Below are 20,509 nucleotides of genomic sequence, written 5' to 3'. Positions count from 1 at the left end.
AATCGAGTCGAGTCGAGTCGAAAACGTTCAATGATGAAGGAGATGCTTTACACTGCGTGAGAGAGGACACGAGGGGGGCCCCCCCCCTCAAAGCAATGGCCGGAAATACGCTCACCGCGGCAGCAAAGGGGGCGCATTACACGAGTACCCACCATCTTGCGGAACAACGAAGTAAGGCCATTAAGGGCGGCTTCGGTCCCAAAGCTCACGCCACTTAGCAGTTTCTACGGCAGGCTCGCAAAACAATTCTTCTTCACGGCAGTTCACGACCTGTAGCTACATGCCAGAGGAGGGTACATTATGTGAAACGAAAATAAAGTCCGAAACCGGAAGTGACGAACATGCTCTTTCGAATATCATAATACATTTTCAGTTACTCTTGGCAAGAGTTCGACAGGGGAAATTTTGAAACATCAAGTTTAATACCATACAACTGCACCATTCACATCGGTGGCCGACATCACGACTTGAAATTGCACACCTAACCTTCGCATCAACACTTGCCTCCGACGCTAACCACTTCTATACATTCGAAGTAGTCATCACCTTCGTTTCGCCGCAGGACCTACTAACACGTCTCGGGAAAGTTTCTTCAAATTAAGCAGATTTCTGTCTTTAATGGAAGGTGCGTAGAATACACATGAAGACAAAGGAGAATTCTTTACGAATGGTCGAATTGTGGCGCCCGAGGCACAGTTACATTACTTCCGGCGTCGGAGCTCAAAAAATGTAAGCGCTCAATTTGTGTTGCACAAATTACACGAAATTCAGAACTATTCCGTACACTGAAAGACAACATGCAAATGCTAAATTTATTTCAAACAAAACTTTGTGAAAATGTTTCTTAGTGGCCGAAAACCTCGGATCTAGTGCAAAATGCTGGAATATTAGCCTGACGCCGGTGCACGTGCCTTGTTAACCCGTGTGGTGCCTCTGCGTCCCTATTATGAAGGCAAATTTAGGTTTCACATCACAATGATCAATCGCATAGCCGCAATCAGGAACAGCGTTCAGTGAACCGAAATTACCAAATCTCCAAACCACAATACTGTACTGGTATAGGAAGAACTGTGACAGACGTGTTGGTGCTAAAGGAGGTTAAATAGTGTCAGATATTTTAATTTTGGGGTCGTTACCAGTCGTCTCGCTTTTGGAATCAAACAATATTTGCAAAACATCGGCCCGTTTCCGCCATTAGGCGTATATAGATTAGTGAAGTAAGTTACAACCTACTGACTTTTCTTCTTCGCAGACGCCGTGTTTTGCAGAAGACAACGAAGGCGACAGACATCGTCCACAAACGTCAAAACTCCTGCAATGACCCTCGTCTCGGACACAACAGAGAGAACAGAATTTTAATCCTTTATATTTAAATCCCTGCGAGAAGTACGTACAAGCTGGAGTACACGCAACTTTCATATTTCGCACTGATTTTCAGTCGGCTGATCAACGTTCGTCAAGATCGCTCAAAACAGAAATTTTGAGCCAAAAACTGTGAGCCTTGGCCTTTTCGATGGAAACAGCAGTAGCAAAAACAGCGTTTAACGTGGGATTGTAACAGAAAAAATCGTACGCAATTCCGAACGTAATTAACAATTATGCATTACAATGCAAAGTGAAATAAAGAGATGGGGGAAAGGCGTCTAGTTCAGCACTCGACACCGGAAATCAGAATCCTCATCAAATAAGATGAAAGTGGCATATCTACAGGGTGATAGAAAAATCACGCGATCCACAAAAGTATTCACCGATTGTTGCAATTCAGTGCAGTCCGACTTGTTTAATAAAAGCGTAATTTCGCTGTGAATGTACAAGAGCCCACGCAGGTCGCGTCATATTGTAACCCGCTCGCGCCAGTCCGTCGGTAGTCTTTGAACACCAGAAGTGCAACGAGTGTTCATTGTCGAACGCCGCCTGGCACCTCGTTCTTACTTGACTCTTGCCAGAATGAGTTTTGAAATGCGTTTCCCGATTCTCCTGTGGCAAACAAGTCGACAATATCGCGACTGGTGAAGCATTTCCGTGGCACAGGAAGCGCGCAGGGTAGAAACAGTTTAAGCGTGAGGAAAATAGCGAATGCGTGCATCACTGAACGCGGTGGACATATCCAACGCCATATGTGCCACTGTTATCTTTCTGGTTTCAATGTAATTTAATTTTTGACACACAGAACAAGCGTCAGGAATGGTTTGCGTGACTTTTCATCAAGCTTATATCAGTTAAGGAAATTAAGAGAACGCCTCACTTGAAACATTGCCATTGTGAGACATTTCTAAAGTCCGGCTAAAAAACTGGCGACGAGCAGAAAACAGACATTCCTCAGTATTTTGTGAGCAAACCGAATGCATTACAGTTTAGCTCCCAGCAATAAAAAATGTGAATGATTTGGCACAACTCACTGACTGTGGCACGCGTAGCCAAAGCATTCCGGAGCTAGACGTCATCAACAGGTGCATCGCGCTGTGCCTTGTTGGGGAGGGCGGTCACGTAGTTGACGGGATCGGCGTCAGCAGCGTCTGTTCCAGGGTGTCGTTGTGACGGCAGATAGTACACGACGCACGACACCGCAACCAGGAACAGGAAGAAGATGAACACCACGTCGAACATGAGCAGCGAGTTGAGCGTCATAAGCTGCATAGTCTCTAGGGCGGAAGAGACGAGAAGTGTTCACTCTTGAGTCGGACGTTGCGGCAGCACGTCACTGAGAGTCGTTAGGGACACACAGGAGGAACATCGGCTTTCCGTTCAAAGTTCCCGATTTCTTTTTTCATTCATCTCCGGCCCATGACCGATTTTACTAACGATCTACGCGTCCCGGCGAGGCGTTATGATTCCCGAACGGAACAGGACAAAGTCTTTGCAAACACGATCTCACTGGTCAGTAACCACAAAATTGTGCATCAGTGATATGAAAGACGCCCGACACGCAGAATTTTACAGTTGTATAGTGTGGGTTGACCGACGAGCTGGACTTTTGCACGAGAGAAGTTAGGGACAACTGCACATACTTCAGTGTCATCTGTTACGACACGTCTAGAATTGGAAATTAGGCCTACCAACGTTACTGTCAAGAAACAGATAAACAGCGTTTTCAGGTGCCCACTGACAGCAGAGAAAATAATACGCGAACACCTGTAAACAAGCACTTAAACAAAACCTGAGACTTTGTGTCCACTTAAAAACTCCGATCAACTCTGCCTGACACATTAAGTGTGAACTAAAATCATTTCTCACCACAAAAAACCACATATGCAAATACCTCATCTGCGTCCCACTGAAATAAATAGGTAGGGTTTATGTAAATATTAACGGCTTATGTAAATGCGTATATCAAAGTGGTTCGCCAAGTCACTTCTTATTTGTATAGAGGTGAATCACATTATTAGGGACACTTGTGGTGGATAAACTGCATACTGCCTGTCCTAATTAGACGATTATATGCAACAAACTTGCGTGTCAGTTGCGCCTTCGAGTGTCAGAAAGCCACTTTCACTCGCTTCGAGTACAGACAAGGCAAGAACTACGAAACCACAGAGTGTTGTCTGTCTCGTTTGTTGGCGTGCCAACGTTGAAAGCTGGCGGCAATACGTAAGAAGAAAGGCGATATCACTGTCTTCGCAGACAAATCAAAGCGAAATTTTGTTTGAAACGCTGAAATGAGGATATCAGCAGATTCGGACCACGGGCCTGTTTGGGAATGCCCACTCACAGTAACAAGCACTAACAATATATGTCGAGGACTTACGGGGATATCAAACAGCACAACGACTCACTTTCCATACTGAAACTTCAATACTGAGACACAAATACCATCAGAATACAACTTTCACAGCGAATATATTTTAGTTAGTGTACCTTATTCTTGTCGAAATGTATCCCTGCTTAGAATCCAAAAATAGATGCGATTCATATAGAAACTTCCGCCTCTAGAAAAAAAAAGTTGCCTGAACGAAGAGACGGCTTATGTGACACCTGTAGCTGCTGCTCTCACGCACGAGGAAGAGAACGAGACCCGAACGGACGAAGACGGCGTTCGGATGGCGGCTCTGCTCTACACTCTACACTCTGCTGTGTGTATAAGCACGAGTAGACACCAAAAACCAACAACTTCATTGCGCATTAGTTCCAGTGCTTCTCTTTTCATACGCATCGCATTCAACTACGTTTAACGATCCACCGTTCTTTTAAACTAGAAATACGGCTTCTCTTGAAAGAAGGATTCCGAACGTTGTACCAAACACTGAATGAAGTCGACAGTTCTGAAAACGATTTACAAGATCTGAGACAAGGTAATTGCAACAGGCGGGGAAAACTTGCGAAGCTCGTCACACCCTCACTGGATGGCAACACCAGGTGTTGTGTAGGAGCATCGGAACCTGGAACGGGCTTTGGTCACAGCCGAACAGACATAGCCCACGTATCGCCCGCCCGCCTGCCCGCCGACAACACGCGGTTCGGTTCCTCCTACACCGAGACAAAACGTGCAACCCCCTCACATGAAGAAGGATCGATCTGTATTTTAGGCGAGCAAACAGGAGAGAGAAGGGAGTTACAACCAGGAGGGTCGCGCGTGCGCCTTGCGAGCAGGACACCCTGCACGACAGGACTGCACAGACGGCAGTAAGAGTGGGCGCAGGCAAGGTCGTGACGCATGTTCGTTGGAATCTCCTCGCCGTAATCTTTAAATAAACTAGAATACTCCCGATGGATCAACAGGCAGTTCATGAAATAGCTTTCCTTCCCACGCCGTGACCCCATTCCGACCGCTGAAACCCATTCGTCCACCGAAAACAGACGGGTAACACGACAACACGAGACCACTTGCATTCTCTGCCAAAATGCGTTCAAAACTGTTCCTCAACAACGTAGCACAGATCTATCATACGTGTACGTCGAAAATTCCCATGTTGTGAATATCATTTCTCGGTCTTGTTTCGCTCTCAAGAGAACCCGTATCAAATTTTCAAGAAACTGACCCATGACTATAGCCGGGGAGAGGGGGGAGGGGGGCTGCTGCATTACTATGCGCACATGCATGACCAGCGGCACGTCTAACGCCGTTCCTTATTTTTCAGCACAATCACTGCTGACAAAATTCCTCTTCAAATCATTCAGTGCACAGTGGCACTTTCAGTGATTTGAATTTCTTCCGTGATAGGTATGCAAAATACAGAATGATCCTCTCACCAGAGGTCCCAGACGCCGAGCTTAAGACCACAAATTATGTACCGATGGTGATCAGATGCTGGGGGTACCTCAGTCGATCCCGACACCCGTCGACTGCAGCAGACTGTTCTACACGTTCAAAGAACATTCCGTCGCGCTCTGTACGGTAGAAACTTTTCGTATCATTAGTGAATTCTGGCCGACAAGGCCCCCGCATTGTAATCCCATCACACTTCTCTGTGTGTGGCGTACTGAAGAGAAACTCGTACACGAACAAGTGTCGCGCCATCGAAGACGTCAGAGAAAAAACACGGCACCAGCAGACTGATGTCATTCCAGAGGGGTCTGTTATGATGCGAAGTCGCCAGTTTGGTTGTGCATGGCCTCTGGAGCCAACCTTCAGAACGACACGAAGTGACATACGAGTATGTCCCCGCAACATCTGATCAGCATCGGAGCAGAAACAGTTTTACTGTTGCCACTGAAAGTCTGGGCCTGCAACAGAGGACCACTCCGCAGATTAATTCCTTTGTGCAGTGAAGCCACACTGCGACGAAGCGAGCAGTCTCAAGCACTGCCCAATTCGGCGAGTGCCCTCGAGTAAGAGCGCGGAAATTAACTTCGGAAATTTCGATTAAACATTGCTTCACTGCAGAATCAGGTGCAGCTGTACTCAAACAGTAGTAATCCTGGGCTGCGTTCCTCTCTTGGTCACGCGCATTGAGACACGGGATTTGAACCAAACAAAAGCCAGTACAGGCAATTAAGAACACTGACCGTTCCACTATCTTTAGGCACAGCCCCTGATTAAAGAATTCTTGACGAACATAATCGTTTTTGGATATGCCGGTGCACGTAGATTAAACAGGATTTACTCGGAAAGACTGGCGTTTCAGATAAATTCATCCCTGGATCAACTCGAAATTGCATCGCTGTATCTGCTTACCTAATGCAAAGGCTTAATACACATTTGCAACATTTATAACTAATCGTGCAACCTATAACATTTCAGCTTCATAGACCAACTGCCTCCTCCCATGCTTTCTCGAAAGTGCATTCAAAGCTGGCATCAAACTTTTCAACGGTCTACCACCTTGTCTCACGAGTCGTATGAACAAAAGTCACAATATAAAGCTGAACCAAAAAGGCACTTAAATACGCACTCGTTTCACTCTGTCGATGAATTCCCTTATGTTTTAAAATAACTCAAAATGATTTTATATATCCTGCCCAGGGTCCGCAAGTCGCGAGGCGACAATTCTGCTTGCGACTGGCATTTCAAAAGACACGCACGCATTCGCACGAATTATTATCTCTCGTCTCATGTTCATTTACTGAGCACAAGAAACGGGCAAACCACAGAGGCATCGCCCGTCGTTCGTCCTTATTAAAAAATGTCACTCCTCGTACACATGACCAGAGCTTGCGTTGCTGATATTCCACGCAGCCCTTCTTGATAAACTTACAGTCGCTCAGCTGGTCAGTTTCAAGAGTTGCGTGCGAACGGACAGAAAGGACCTTCCTTACGAGAAATGTCGTCGTGTCGCCTGTGTCTTCACACATTTATGTAAACTACTTAGCCAATACATGTAACTCTGAGTTATTTAAACCTGCTTAACCAGAACGATGTTTTTTATTACAATTAACTGCAAGATCGTAATTTGTAATACTTAACTTAATTTTTACTTCTGTAATACGTAATTCTAGGCAATTACAAGTCACGTACAACTATGCTTCAGAATAAGAAATGTGTCTACGAGGGCCTGAAGATGTTCCTGAGAAGATGAAACATGTTGCCCAGAGTTAAATTCTACGTTGCTAATAATATAAATATATTGACTCAGACAGAGACTTTAATCCTCTACAGGCTGTACAAAATACTAAAGAAATTTTGAGTTTAAGTACACTTTCTTCGAATAACACGACTAGTAAAGTGTTTTACAGCCAAGGTTGTGTTCCCGATAATGGCAGGTGCTTTTATCTTCGCCACAGCGTCAAAACAGCACGTGGGAGCTCAATCTCCACATCGACTGCCATTTACATTTACACTTACATAGTACCATCATTCAGATATATAGCCTATTCTAATTATCGCAGGCCGCCAAATCGTTCAGAGTAATTAATGTTAGGGACCTAGATTCACATGTGATATGCAACAGCGGCGTAGTTTGGTAGCATCGTATCGTAGACTACGTATTCCCCATTACCACTTAAACACTAAATAAAAAATAGAATTTATGATATAACACCACAATGCTTTTATCTCGAGCAAGCATTGGGATGTTAAATCTGACAAATGTAACGGGCACATGTCGTATACATAGACCTTATAAGTTATTCTAAAATATAATAATACTAACATCCTGTGACATATACAAGGTTCGGTCCTATGAACATCTGCGCACGAGCCCCGAAATCTAACCGCATACGGTGCAGTGAGATGAGTCATCGCCCTGATGATGGAGGCAACAAGGACGTCTGAAACGTTGGCAGACTTGTACCAGCCTACACTGCGCTACAACCCAGAAGACGGCCATCTTCGAGCCAACGCCGTGAGATTCTCAAATCCCACAGTACGCGCAGGTAAACGTCTATTACAGGCTCACGTACAAAATTAACAGCTGATCAGCATTTCTGGGACGAGTGACAAATGACGAGGAATCACACAAATAAACAGCAGTACAGACAGATGAGGTGTTACAGCATGGCTGAACATACTTCCTGACCAATTGTCAAATACATTTAGATCTCGGAAAACGAGCGTCACGCTAAGAAGATGTACGGGAACATGGAGGTACGGCTCCTAGTATTCTTAACCTTCGCAGTGGATAGAGGTGACTGCTCAGCTTCACGCTGCGGCCGCCTTATTCCCAGAGGAAAGTGCAAGAATTCAAAACTGGGTCGCATGCCATTGGGGAAAAAAATGTTTGCGTTCCATTTTCGTGAGCAGAATAAATGCCTCTTCCTGTTTCCTTCCTGGACACCAGAGAAATGGAGGAGCTTCGTGCAATTCCGTTCTCGAGGAATGGCGAAAGAGGCGGGCGGCAGTGAGAACGACGTCCATAGAAGACGATAATTCGTGATTCGTGTCATCGGGCTGCAGGAAACGAGGGGCAGAATGAACTGAACATAGCGCACATGCACGAGACAGCTTCCCTGGAGCGACGGAATTCCTTCAGGAAGCATCCGGGTGCAGTCCTAGGCCGATATGGACCAGCGTCACTAGTGCCGTGGCCTCCGCCACTTCTTCCAGCAAGGTGGGATGCAATTCGCTAAATATTCGCCACTTTTACAAAAATACAGAGGCAACAAATACGCCTTTAAAAGAAAAAAAAACGCGGACTACTTACAACGCAAGGAAAGGCGAATCACCACGACAGTAACTCACGAGTCATCTGTGACATGTCCGTAGAATACACGGCGCACATCATGTCAAAAGCCGCGTCTGCACCGCGAGATTTCCTGTTCTTACCTCACGAAGCCCTGCAGCTGACACGCAACACAGCGACGACGTCAGAGTTCGTGCAAAAACAACTTAAAGGAAGCATTATTTGTGGCCACATTCTATTTGAATTACACATTTGACCAGTTTCACCAGCTCTGGTTCTTTCCGATGTAGGCAGTTCGCAATGCGTGACGGTGACACGTGGTGGCTCGCGATACCCACCACACGCCTGCGACAAGCGAGGATCAGAAAGTTAACCTTCGTTGCGAAGCGAGGGACTGCCACTAATTCGCTTCAGTTCGCGGTCAAGGAAAGGTAACACTGGAGTGCCGTCGAGGAACGCACCTCGCCAACGTCTCAAACGGGCAACACGTGGTGTCCCACAATCACACGTCTGAAACTTTGAAACTGGCTGTGAGCCACAACTCTAGCGGCACCCTCAAACGCTCTTCTTGAACGGAAGCCCGGAGAATTAAACACGCGTCGCAGGGCAAAGAGATCTCCGACGGTAACATCAACTGTAGCTAGAGAAATGCAATCCTAACTTCGGCGGCTACAGTAAGTTAGAGATTGTGTTATTTGCCAGGCAGCGAGCCAAACATTACTTGCGTCAAAACACGTCTTAGTGCATTTCTCACTGGCCTACATAAAATAACAAAAACACCAGAGCGTTATACGAAATGAAATCCTTGTCAGCGTGGTTTCTCAAACTCTAAATCCACCATAACCAATCTGGCAACTTACCTAGATTGTATTGCCCCATTACTTGGCTCCCAGGATCAATCTGGTGCCATATATTTTGATCTTAGCAGTGCTTTAACCTTGATGACTTATGTAATTAATCATCCTGTAGATATCTTGTCTTCACTGATATCAAAATCTTCCGTGTTATTAAATCTCCTAACGACTGCAATCAACTTCAATCTGACAATGATTCTGTACAAAGTTGCTGCACAGCTAACTTCATGAAACGCAATATTAGTAAAACCAGAGAAATTTCCTTCTCAAGAGAAACTAATGCGATGATCTACAATTATAAACTTTGTCAGTCCTCTATAATTCGTATCAACTAATTTAGTATGTTCCTTATCTGGATTTGTTTAGCATGCTATCTTCTCATTTTTTAACAGAACAGAACTTGATTTAATCGAATTATTACTACAAAGATACTGACCTCTTCAGAAACGAAACCGGTTTCCCTGCAATTTATTTTGAATTAAATGTTTCCTTGCCACTCCAAAGTTGCCTTTGTAGGGAAAAAAACTTTCTTTATAATTGGATTGTTATTATTTTGTTAGATTCATAATATTTCTTCTTCCTTTGTTCTGCATCTGTAATCGGCATTATGGCTGTAAATGCAGCTAATAATAAATAAATAAATGAACTGCAAATGTCGTAGAACGGAAATCCAAAAGTCTCATATTCTTCAGATATTAAAGTACGTGCTGCTGGACACTGAAGCTTTGCGAAGGCGACGTGGTCGCTAGGCCTACGTGGAGGGAACTAACGCGAAAGATTGCAGGTTCATTCGCGGCGGACGCACATTAATTAATCAATTACAAACCTTAAGTATCTCTTTCGGGTAACTTCAGTTAACGAAGCAAAGTTAAGTGCTGCAAATGTCCACCGCGTTCAGCGACGAAGAAATTCACTCTTTTCCTCATGTTCGATGCAACCCGTCAAAGACTTCCCGTGCCACGGAAATGCTTCACCAGTCGCGATATTGTCGACTTGTTTGCCACAGGAGAATCGGGAAACGCATTTCAAAACTCATTCTGGCAAGAGTCAAGTAAGAACGAGGTGCCAGGCGGCGTTCGACAATGAACAGTCGTTGCACTTTTTAAAAAGACGCCCTTGTACTTCTGCTGTTCAAAGACTACCGACGGACTGGTGCTAGCGGGTTACAACATGACGCGACCTGCGTGGGCTCTTGTATAATTGCAGCCATGTTGTGTGTATTAATTCGATCGAATTGTATTAAATTTGCAACCATCAGTGACTACTTTTGTGGATAACGTGACTTTTAGATATCTCTATATTAAGACGCATGATTGTCCGTACGTTGCGGGACGAAAGCAATTACACGAAGAACAGAGTTTCTGAACTATAAGTTACATGCTACAGCCAATGAAACAGCATCACGCCATCAACATCTTTAAGCGAATGTGGATCTGAAGAGCAGTCTGTTCGCAAAGCGTGTGGAGAACGTCGCATCACGTGTCTTCGGCACCGCTCAGATGAGATGGTTCGTCCACAAGCCCTTCAGGAGTCACGTGACACCGCTCACACTACAAGAGACCACTAACCCTAAGCCCATCCAGCAAATGTGGAGACGCGATTTCACAATGCCGAAAACGAACGTGAAGACGCGTCACATTCTGAGAATATGGAAGTGGCAGGACACAGCATCCTGCAGATGACACTACCACACGGCCGACAGGCGTGTAAATGTGTAAATACAAAAACGAAGGCGTGGCGTGCGTTTGTTGCTTAGTTCGGCGTGCAGACACCATGACACCCTGCTCTGACGACAGACATTTCCTCCTTTTATCTTCCATCTCGTTCGCTTCCGCTCACAATAAATTTCGATTTTTGCAGACATCCCCTTTCACCGACGCCTCTCGTTCCCAGCAGTGACATCCTCGGGGCATACGACAAAAGTGAATTATCGAATCAAAGTGGCGAGGATAAATTCGCCCTGCCTCTTCAGATTCCACTCCGTCCCCCGCAGCCTTCCATCGTTTTTTACTGAAACCCGCCCACCATAACCCACTCAGAAGGTGACGTAGGCGCGACGTTGCAGAGGGAGACACACACACACACACACACACACACACACACACACACACTGTCATCACATCTTAAAATTTAATTTCTCTTTTTAAAAGGATTTGCTATCTTCCGCCAATCCCGAAAGCAATGACGCGCACCAAAACTGAATTACGTCCCAGCATCTGAACCCTAAATGAACCGCTTTCAAGGCAAGTCAAGCGTGTCTAAAGCCGATTGAAAGAGGAACTGCGATATTGTATTTATATGAAACGGTCATTATGCAGAGAGGGGCATTTTCTTCACGTGCAGCTGCTCCCTTGAAAGGGCACAAGATTTCTCAAAGGCAAATTGTACTTGAAATTCTATAATTCGTGTACGTAGAACATGTCTTCACAAACGCCAAACACTTCTTTGAAAATGTTATTAAAACACGATCTATAAAAAACACAAAATCGATTTTGCCACTGTTTATAGCGCTATTTCAAGCTTCGTACCAAAATATGCCCAATGAAAAGATAATTTAAAATGTGAGTCGATATATCAGAATTTGAAAACGTGTGACTTAAGTTTAACTGCACAATTAAATTTACACACTCCATGGTTAAGGCCTCAATACGGCATAACATACAAACATTATCTTTGTTCAACTCTGGGCTCAACAGGCAGACTTCGGGAATACATAAATAGACCACATGTTTCTCTTTTACCCCGTTATTTATAAAGCACATTCAATAACACGCAAAAATCACGCACTAATCAACGAAATCCGAATGCGTACGTTGATTCACTGACTCAATTTGGCTGTCTAAAATGTTTCAGTAATTTGGAAGAAAAATCCCCTGTGCGCTTCTGAACGGCTGTGCTAAGTTAACAACGAATCAACTTCCAGGATTTCACTGGCAGTACAATTAAGCTCCGTCAGTCTCCAGAGTCGCAACCAGCAACGTCAAACAGCAAGGCGCACAAGAGGCTTACTTCTGCTTACGCGTGTATTTTTGTATTACGTTTAGGCAGCTGCTCGTGCAATTTGCGATGAAGAGAACGAAGTACACGCGTGCGATAAACAGGACCACGAACACGCGGTATTTCAATAGCATAAATCCATAAGAATGCAGTGCAATGAGAATTAGTTCTGTGGCAGCGTACTAGACTCGTACAAAGGTGATCATGGGATCGAATCGTGGTGGAGTAAAAAAGTTAATCAATGAGGTGAGGTGGACGCAAAGTATCGACGTTTCGAGAACCGTCTCGTCCTCACCATCAGGAACCTGATGTCTGCGGAACCAACCAAGTACCAAAACACTGACTACGAGCGGAGTCTTTCACAAGACATCGTCGGTCGCTCGGCGTCGGTTTTCTAATTGAGGACTCGCTGTTATCTGGAGACATCTGATGTGAATTTGGCGTTATTTGAAGGCGTCGCGACGCCGGGCGTCGATTTCTCAAATCCGCTCTCAATGTTATCCCAAGTGTTTGAGACGCACATCTGTGATACTGTGATGGCGGCGCGGCTGATAGCGTCGCGACGCTCGGCGTCGGTTTTCTAGTTAAATATCACTTTAATCTAGAGACTTCTCAGATGTAAATGTGGCGTCTTTTGAAGCCGTCGCGATGGTTGGCGTCGCGACGCCGAGCGTCGATTTCTTAAAGTCGCTCCCAATGATATCCAAACTGTTTATATCGCTCTCCTGAGGTACTGTGATGGCGTCGCGACGCTCGGCGTCGGTTTTTCACTTTAATATGGTGTCTTCTGTGGACTTATCTCCGGCACGTTTGGCGTATTTCGAAGCCGTCGCCATGATCAGCGTCGCAGCGCTTAGCGTTTATTCAGTGTCATTGTTCCTAGTCTTATTGGATGCAAGCCAAGCATTGCGGAGGCTTTAGGATGCGCCAAGGTTAGGTTAGGTTAGGTTATGTTATGTTTGGTTACGTTAGATTAAGTTAGGTTGGGTTTGGTTAGGTTAGGTTAGGTTAGGTTAGGTTAAGTTAGGCTAGGTTATTTTAAGTTAAGTTACGTTAGACCGTGTATATTGAACGGTATCCAATTCTCGCCCACGACGTGTTTAGTCCCTCTGATCGGCGTCGATTATATAGCATCGTGCTCACCGTAATTCAACGGGTTTGACGCTATTTTTCGCGTCATGTGATGTCACGACGCTCGGCGTCGGTTTTCTAAATGAGGAATTGCTGTTATCTCGAGACATCTGATGTGAATTTGGCGTTATTTGAAGGGGTCGCGATGGGTGGCGTCGCGACGCCGGGCGTCGATTCCTCAAATCCGCTCTCAATGTTATCCCAACTGTTTGAGACGCACATCTGTGATACTTTAATGGCGTCGCGACGCTCGGCGTTCTAGTCCAATATCCAATCTAGAGACTTCTCAGATGTAAATGTGGCGTCATTTCAAGAAGTCGCGATGGTTGGCGTCGCGACGCCGAGCGTCGATTTCTTAAAGTCGCTCCCAATGATATCCAACTGTTTAAGTAGCTCTACTGAGGTACTGTGATGGTGTCGTGGATAATGGCGTCGCGACGCTCGGCGTCGGTTTTTCACTTTCATATGGTGTCTTATGTGGACTTATCTCCGGCAAGTTTGGCGTATTTCGAAGCGTTTATCCACTATAATTGTTCCTAGTCTTATTGGATGCAAGCCAAGCATTGCGCAGGATTTAGGATGCGCCAAGGTTAGGTTAGGTTAGGTTATGTTTGGTTAGTTTAAGTTAGGTTAGGTTAGGTTAAGTTAGATTAGGTTAGGTTGGGTTTGTTTAGGTTTGGTTAGGTTAAGTTAGGTTAGGTTAGTTTAAGTTAGGTTAGGTTAGGTTAGACCGTGTACATTGAACGGTATCCAATTCTCGCCCACGACGTGTTTCGTCCCTCTGATCGGCGTCGATTATATAGCATCGTGCCCACCGTAATACGTCATGTGATGGCGTCACGACGCTCGGCATCGGTTTTCTAATTGAGGACTCGCTGTTATCTGGAGACATCTGATGTGAATTTGGCGTTATTTGAAGGCGTCGCGATGGGTGGCGTCGCGACGCCGGGCGTCGATTTCTCAAATCTGCTCTCAATGTTATCCCAACTGTTTGAGACGCGCATCTGTGATACTGTGATGGCGTCGCGGCTGATAGCGTCGCGACGTTACACCAAGCTTGCGTACCAAGTGCACTGCTGGAAATGGTAAAGAGCCTTAATACTAAAACGGGGCCGAGCTTACGCTAACAGGATGCTCGTCTTGACTGTTCGAACTAGGGGCTATTGCTGCTGGAGTGAGGTTATCCCATCAGACAACTTGTCCTTTGCCAGAAGAATTTCGGTTGGATGGCTTTGGCTGATGGTCTCTGCGACTTGGGGAAGGGGGGGGGGGGATCAGTTGGGCTGAAGACCTCATCAGGGCGATGATGGAAGCAGCAAGGACCTTTGAAACGTCCGTAAACTTGTACCCGACTACAAGGCGTTACAACCCAGAAGGCGGCCATCTTCGAACGTGCGCTATTGTTTTACATCGTCCGATATACGTAATCGCAAGTTCATACGGACAGTCTTCACCGCAAGTCTTGCGCTGCGTAGACCACTCAATCTCCCCTGAAGCGCCTACTTGGCGTATAGTGGGATAACTTTTTACTTTTTTTTTTATTTACTTTACTTATAACAAAAGCAGCTCGATTGCTCTTACACATCTCTGCTAAATAATGGCTTTAACATCAATTTAAATTACTTGCAGCACCGCCTACATTATTCGTGGATTTTAATTCCCTTCCAGCACTTAATATACTGAACTTCCGACTGAAATCCAATTTCTTCAATGACGCTGAGTTAGTGAATTGAAAGCCTTGTTCTCTCATGCAGGCGGGGGAGGTCTCCCCTCCCCCATCCGCCTCTAGTGAGACAGAGTGTAGTTCCAGGTCACAAAAAGGTATGAAAGGGAAACAACGAGACTAAAGGCACTGAAACTCCTGTGACGGGCCTATTCTTCTAATTGCAATTTTGCCAGGGCCCCCTTCCTACGCCCACTCGTTCTCAGGACGACACGGCGAATGTCTGCAGACACGCACCACAGCAACTGGTTGCTAATCTAACAATAAAACACCAAGTAACAAGGGATGATCCAAAGTAGCAGCTTTCCTCCCCGTGGGCTGGATGCCATAAATAAGGCCAAATGGCAGCTGAGCTGGAAACGGCCTGGCAGATTCTAGAAATTCCCGCTTATGGACTGCAGACCCTGAACATCGACGACTGGTAACAGACTACAGTCCGAAACAGAGATTGCAGAATAAGTGAAATTAATACGACCAGAAAAAAAACACACACACACACAGATCACAGAATGTCTCTCATCGGCTAACAGAAAATCATTTAATTTCTTCATTAAACAAACACCGTCTTAACTTAAATGGCTGTCTTCTGTGTTGTAACGGCGTGTCGTCTGGGGGCAGCAAGGACCTCTGAAACGTCTGTTAAACTTCATCTCCGCAATTATGTTTATTAGCATCCGTTCTATGGACAATATGTAAGCAGTGAAAGTTTCTGGCATCAAAGAAGAATTCTATTATCATGGTTGTCGATTTTACAGGTACTTCATAAATACGCGTTCTTCAGAAGTAAACGGCGTAGCAAACCGGCTGGCTCTTGCAGGAACGCACAAGGATATAAAGGGTAGACGTAGCGGCACAACCGTGGACTTGAATGTGTTCTTGTCTTCGGCTTTAGATCGTCGGGAGGGTCCGGGAAAGCTCTGATACCGTCCCTCCCGGTTGAGTGACAGCACCGCTTCACTCCAGTGACCATCCAGTTTATTTACGTCACCGCTGGTGTCTTGACAGACACTGGGATTAGCCTTCGAGAGGGCACAGCGTGGCATCATTTCAACGTATAGAACGATGGAGATAGTACAGTAGAAAAGCAATATCAAGTTCGTATTCTTTTGTTGCAAAGAAACTGTGCCAGTCCGCAGAACGGAAACAAGATTCCCGACATCAGAAAACACGTTCTCTTACCGTCGTCAGTGTCACCAAGTGATCAGTTTTGGTGAACGACGTCAGCCTAGGGCGTGTTTTACTTAAGGGGCGCCTGGAGTGACACCGAAAGAATACTCACGCCAAAGCAGTGTCAATTGTTTCACTAGGGACTCATTTTGTTAAGAAAAGGAATTAAGTAATATCTGAGGCTGCTTTCAATAGCAAAGCAGTAGGAGTTTTAATTTAAACGCCAGGACGTTTCGATAGATTTTCCTCGTGTGTAACCTTGCGGCCCGCGAGTCGTTAAGCCGGGGTAAACATGGCACAAGGTTCGGTAAAACTGAGAACCCCAGCTCTAGACCCATGAAATTTCTTGGAACTTGACAAGAACATCAGCCCACTGGATATACGCCTACTACCCGTGTAAAGGACAAAGATGTTTCATGTAGCATCATAAGCACAGGTTCTAAGACTTGTAACGGCAAAAGACAGAAATGGCTTATCACTTTTTGGAGATTATCACACATCTGCATTGGCCAAAAGAAAAACACGGAACGAAACGTAAGTGACTAGGGATCAGTAATATTCGCGCGATCAGATACAAACGAAAAAGCAAATATGCAGAAGGTTATATTCAGTTGTATAATTGGAATTGGCGATTAATACGATAAAATCAACCCGATCCTGTTTACTCCTAATACTGTTTACACAAAGAAATAATTGATTCTAAAACAGAGGGCAATTACGGCATTATATAAATAGCCGGACGCAGAACAGATGTGAAGGAAAAGCTTGATTACTGAAAAGGGTCGAAGGTAGGTCTGGAACTACGATTAGCAGACATCGCAAAGTTTCGCCCGTACTTAAGTGAAGCACGTACGAGACGCGCGGGTACAGCACAACGGAGACGCAACCTCAGCACTAAATGAAGGTAAAGGGGCAAACGTACAATCCGGTCTATTCGTGTTAAGGCATGAACTCAGGTGCGATTACAATAGCCTACTAGTATTTCCTGAAGACAAGAGTACAGCAAAAATTATAGAGACGTCGTCTGATGTCAAGCACTAGCGTTACCCGTTGAAACTCCACCGGGGAATCGAAAACTCCGTTCCTCTTTTCAGCACCGCTCATTTGTTTGAATCGAAATTAATAAAACGTGAAATGATATTAAATATTATTTTTACAATGCACCTGCTTTTTCGAGACCACTTTTGACACAGAAAAATCTGTAATTTCCCCCGGACTCGTCTCTCAGATAGAATTGTTTGTCAGAAAAGTGACACTGCGCAAGTATTTTGGACATCCCAATGCCTTGTCTTGGGGAAAATAAAAACACACACGCAAAATCCACAACTTCCCCAGCGATGTCTCTACAAGAGCAATACTTTCGTCTTCAGAATACACGAAAGAAGCACAGACGTGTAGATTATATGGAATTACTTTAACGTAAGAAATAAATCAGCTACATAGGAATGGTGTTCCATTGATGTTTAACGTACCACGTAGACGTCCACCCGGAACTCCAAACCACTGTGAAAGTTTAACTCGGCCGCTGGGGGGGGGGGGGGGGGGGTTTGCCAAACTTTTCCTTATTCCCCCCCCCCCTTCTTGGCGACCCGCGGCGCGCAGGCTCGTACCCAATGACTGCAACAGCGCTTCGCTTTCCGCTTCGGAAACCGACGACTTTTGGAAAGCACTCTGTGTAATCACGGGCACGTTTCTGAGAAAATATTTCCAACTCTTCGGAGCATTTTCTCAGTTTCAAAACACCTAAAAATAAATAGTTTCTAATTTCAGCACCTAAAATTCCGCTCCATACTGATCAGATTGCAATAATACGCCTCTGCTTGCAAAAGAATAGTTTTCTGCAATAAATGAACATCAAGATTGATGTTTTGTGCAAAACAACAGAAAAACGTGCAAGCCGCAGTGAAGTACTAAATCCTCCCCACTCTCGTCACAGCACACGTTAAAAATACTCCACCGCAACGTCCGCCTCGAGTCGTTTATAAACGTCGGTTTCTGGGAAGAGGCTCGACCATGCACACCGTGGAAGTGTCCGGAACTGAGAGGAGGGGAAAAATACGAAAGAAAGCGGCGACAAGCAGAACACGGTGGCCCCATTCACCTCAGAAATAAAAATAACAGTGATCAAAAAATATTGTCCTACCACAACACTTGCTCAGAGTCGATAAAATCGCTAATATTCTTGAGCTTTCGAAAGGCTGTCCAAAGACCCGCTACCACCCTGCCACCTAGCTCACGTTTGCTCGACCAAACACAAAAAAGCCAGCAGACACGCACGACTTTTTAATATAGCAGCCGAAGGTTTGTCGTACATTTTCCCTCTCTTTGATCAGGCCTCAGGCCAGTGCACATACATAAATTTCCTTCCTGTTGACGGTGTCCAATACAGTAACATCCTGACATCGAGCAGCTGTTAAAGCAAACATCGGCAGAGTATTTGAAAGAGGTTAACTTCCGATCACATTCACCGACACCTGAAATGGTTAAAATTTCATAAAACTAAATTGCTTTCAGAGTTAAACAAACACGCAGTCTCACTCCACACGGCAGAGCGCTCAAGAGGCCGCCTCGAAAGTCATCAGAACGCACTGCCTGGTCTCCGGTGGCCATCAGGCAGGCCGAACGTCGATTGCAGCAGCTAATACACGTACGCGCTACGGATTTGTTTACACGTGTTTAAGCCATGTTTGCAGTGTGGCTCGTGTAAACACGGCTAGATTAGCAGTCAATCAACAGACTGCCAGGCCACTCCCCGTTCCAGACATTAACCCCACAGGGAAGCATACTGAACTTCTGGTAAAGACAATAAAGTAAAGCTGTCCCACTATACGCCATGTAGGCGTTTGGCGAGGGAGAGGAGTATATAATTCTTGCTTATCCTTAACTGCGTCACTAGACTAGAGGGCCAGTGGTCAGATTCACACCCCGGCCGCGCTTTACCCCCGGCACTCATTGGAGAGGAGGCTGGGTGGACCCCACAGCCGGTCTGGACGTCCAATCCGGCTCATTAACTTCTGGTAAACACTATTTCAACAGACGTTTTAGTGGAAATGCCGTCAGAACGCGTGGTCTGCGTTCGAATAACTTACAGACGACGTAAACTACACACAACCCACGTAAACAGCAATACTGTTAATTTCCTGCTAGTAGTAAGTAGTAGCAGTCTAGGTCAGCACGTGCCAAGGACTGGCAGAACAAACAATGTTCGGGCCTGGTCAAAATGTCTGCGGTCAAACGTTTTGAACATTTTGGACTATCTTCGACCATTATTTGCCTTTCGCGAAGAGAAGGTTTATTCGTGTTTTCGCTCGTCTTAAGCCCCGGGTCACAGGCGGGCTTCAGAAACAAATCCCAGTCAATTGGTTTTCGCGGTTGCCCCGTCCCAGAAATAGTTCGCCTTACGACCTTGCCATCCAGTACGTCCTCAAACGCTAAAGTAACCTCAAACGTTGTTACAGCGTCGATAAATAATCCATTTGAGGATTACTCAAATTTACGCATTAAAAGAATCGTGTTTTAATGATAACGATACTCGGGGCAGATTGTAAATAGGTCGGGCTTAATTCGGGTTGAAACAAAAGGAAGTCGGGCTTACGTCGGGATGCGGGCGATATATTCGAAGACGAACTTCGGGCTCGATCCCGACCGGGTGAAATCCTAAAATTTGCAATTTGATGCGTAGATGTAGCGAACTTCAGCCCACGACGTACCTTCTCCGTGGTGGAGTGGAAGACATTCCGTGTCCGCGTCACCGCTCTAAACACATTCAAACAGCCTGCCGTACCGGTGTAGACTAACCGCTGCACAGCAGTGGCGAAGAAGTTGCCGCTCTACCACGGCTAACCGAGAGACGAATGCAAGAAACGGTAAAAAGGGCACAAGAACATTACGTATTTCCACGATGACCGCCGTCAACATCATAAAATAAATCAGCTGCAGCGACTAAATTTCTGCACGTGCTGATTATGAATGAACAAATAAAGACAGAGCTGTGGTCCATCATTCCTCACTTAGAAACCATTCCTTTTGGGTTAACAATTTTTGCAGCAAATAAGGAAAAAATATGCAGCAATGAAACGTCACTCCAAAGCGAAAATCTTCTAGATTGCAACTCTCCAGTCCACCTGTTCGTTATAAAAAAA

General features: G+C 45.4%; 1 protein-coding gene across 7 annotated transcripts in view; it reads right to left on the bottom strand.

Moving 5' to 3' along the window:
- LOC110830707 (tyrosine-protein phosphatase non-receptor type 13) overlaps nucleotides 1-20,509 on the bottom strand; it is a 162,667-nt gene that overhangs the window by 124,128 nt on the left and 18,030 nt on the right. Inside the window, exon 1 of one of the 7 annotated variants that reach the window (XM_087344040.1) lies at nucleotides 2,400-4,471. The exons of the other annotated variants lie outside the window; for them this stretch is intronic. The gene's annotated coding sequence lies outside the window, so the exon portion shown is untranslated. Of the gene's footprint in view, nucleotides 1-2,399; nucleotides 4,472-20,509 lie in introns of those variants that run through there. 7 annotated transcript variants of the gene reach the window in all.

Source organism: Zootermopsis nevadensis, unplaced genomic scaffold (assembly GCF_977971745.1).
Source record: "Zootermopsis nevadensis isolate Lab colony 2312 unplaced genomic scaffold, Znev_1.0 Znev_ptg000007l, whole genome shotgun sequence".
Lineage (NCBI taxonomy): Eukaryota > Metazoa > Arthropoda > Insecta > Blattodea > Termopsidae > Zootermopsis > Zootermopsis nevadensis.
This window is presented reverse-complemented; position numbering and strand designations above follow the sequence as displayed.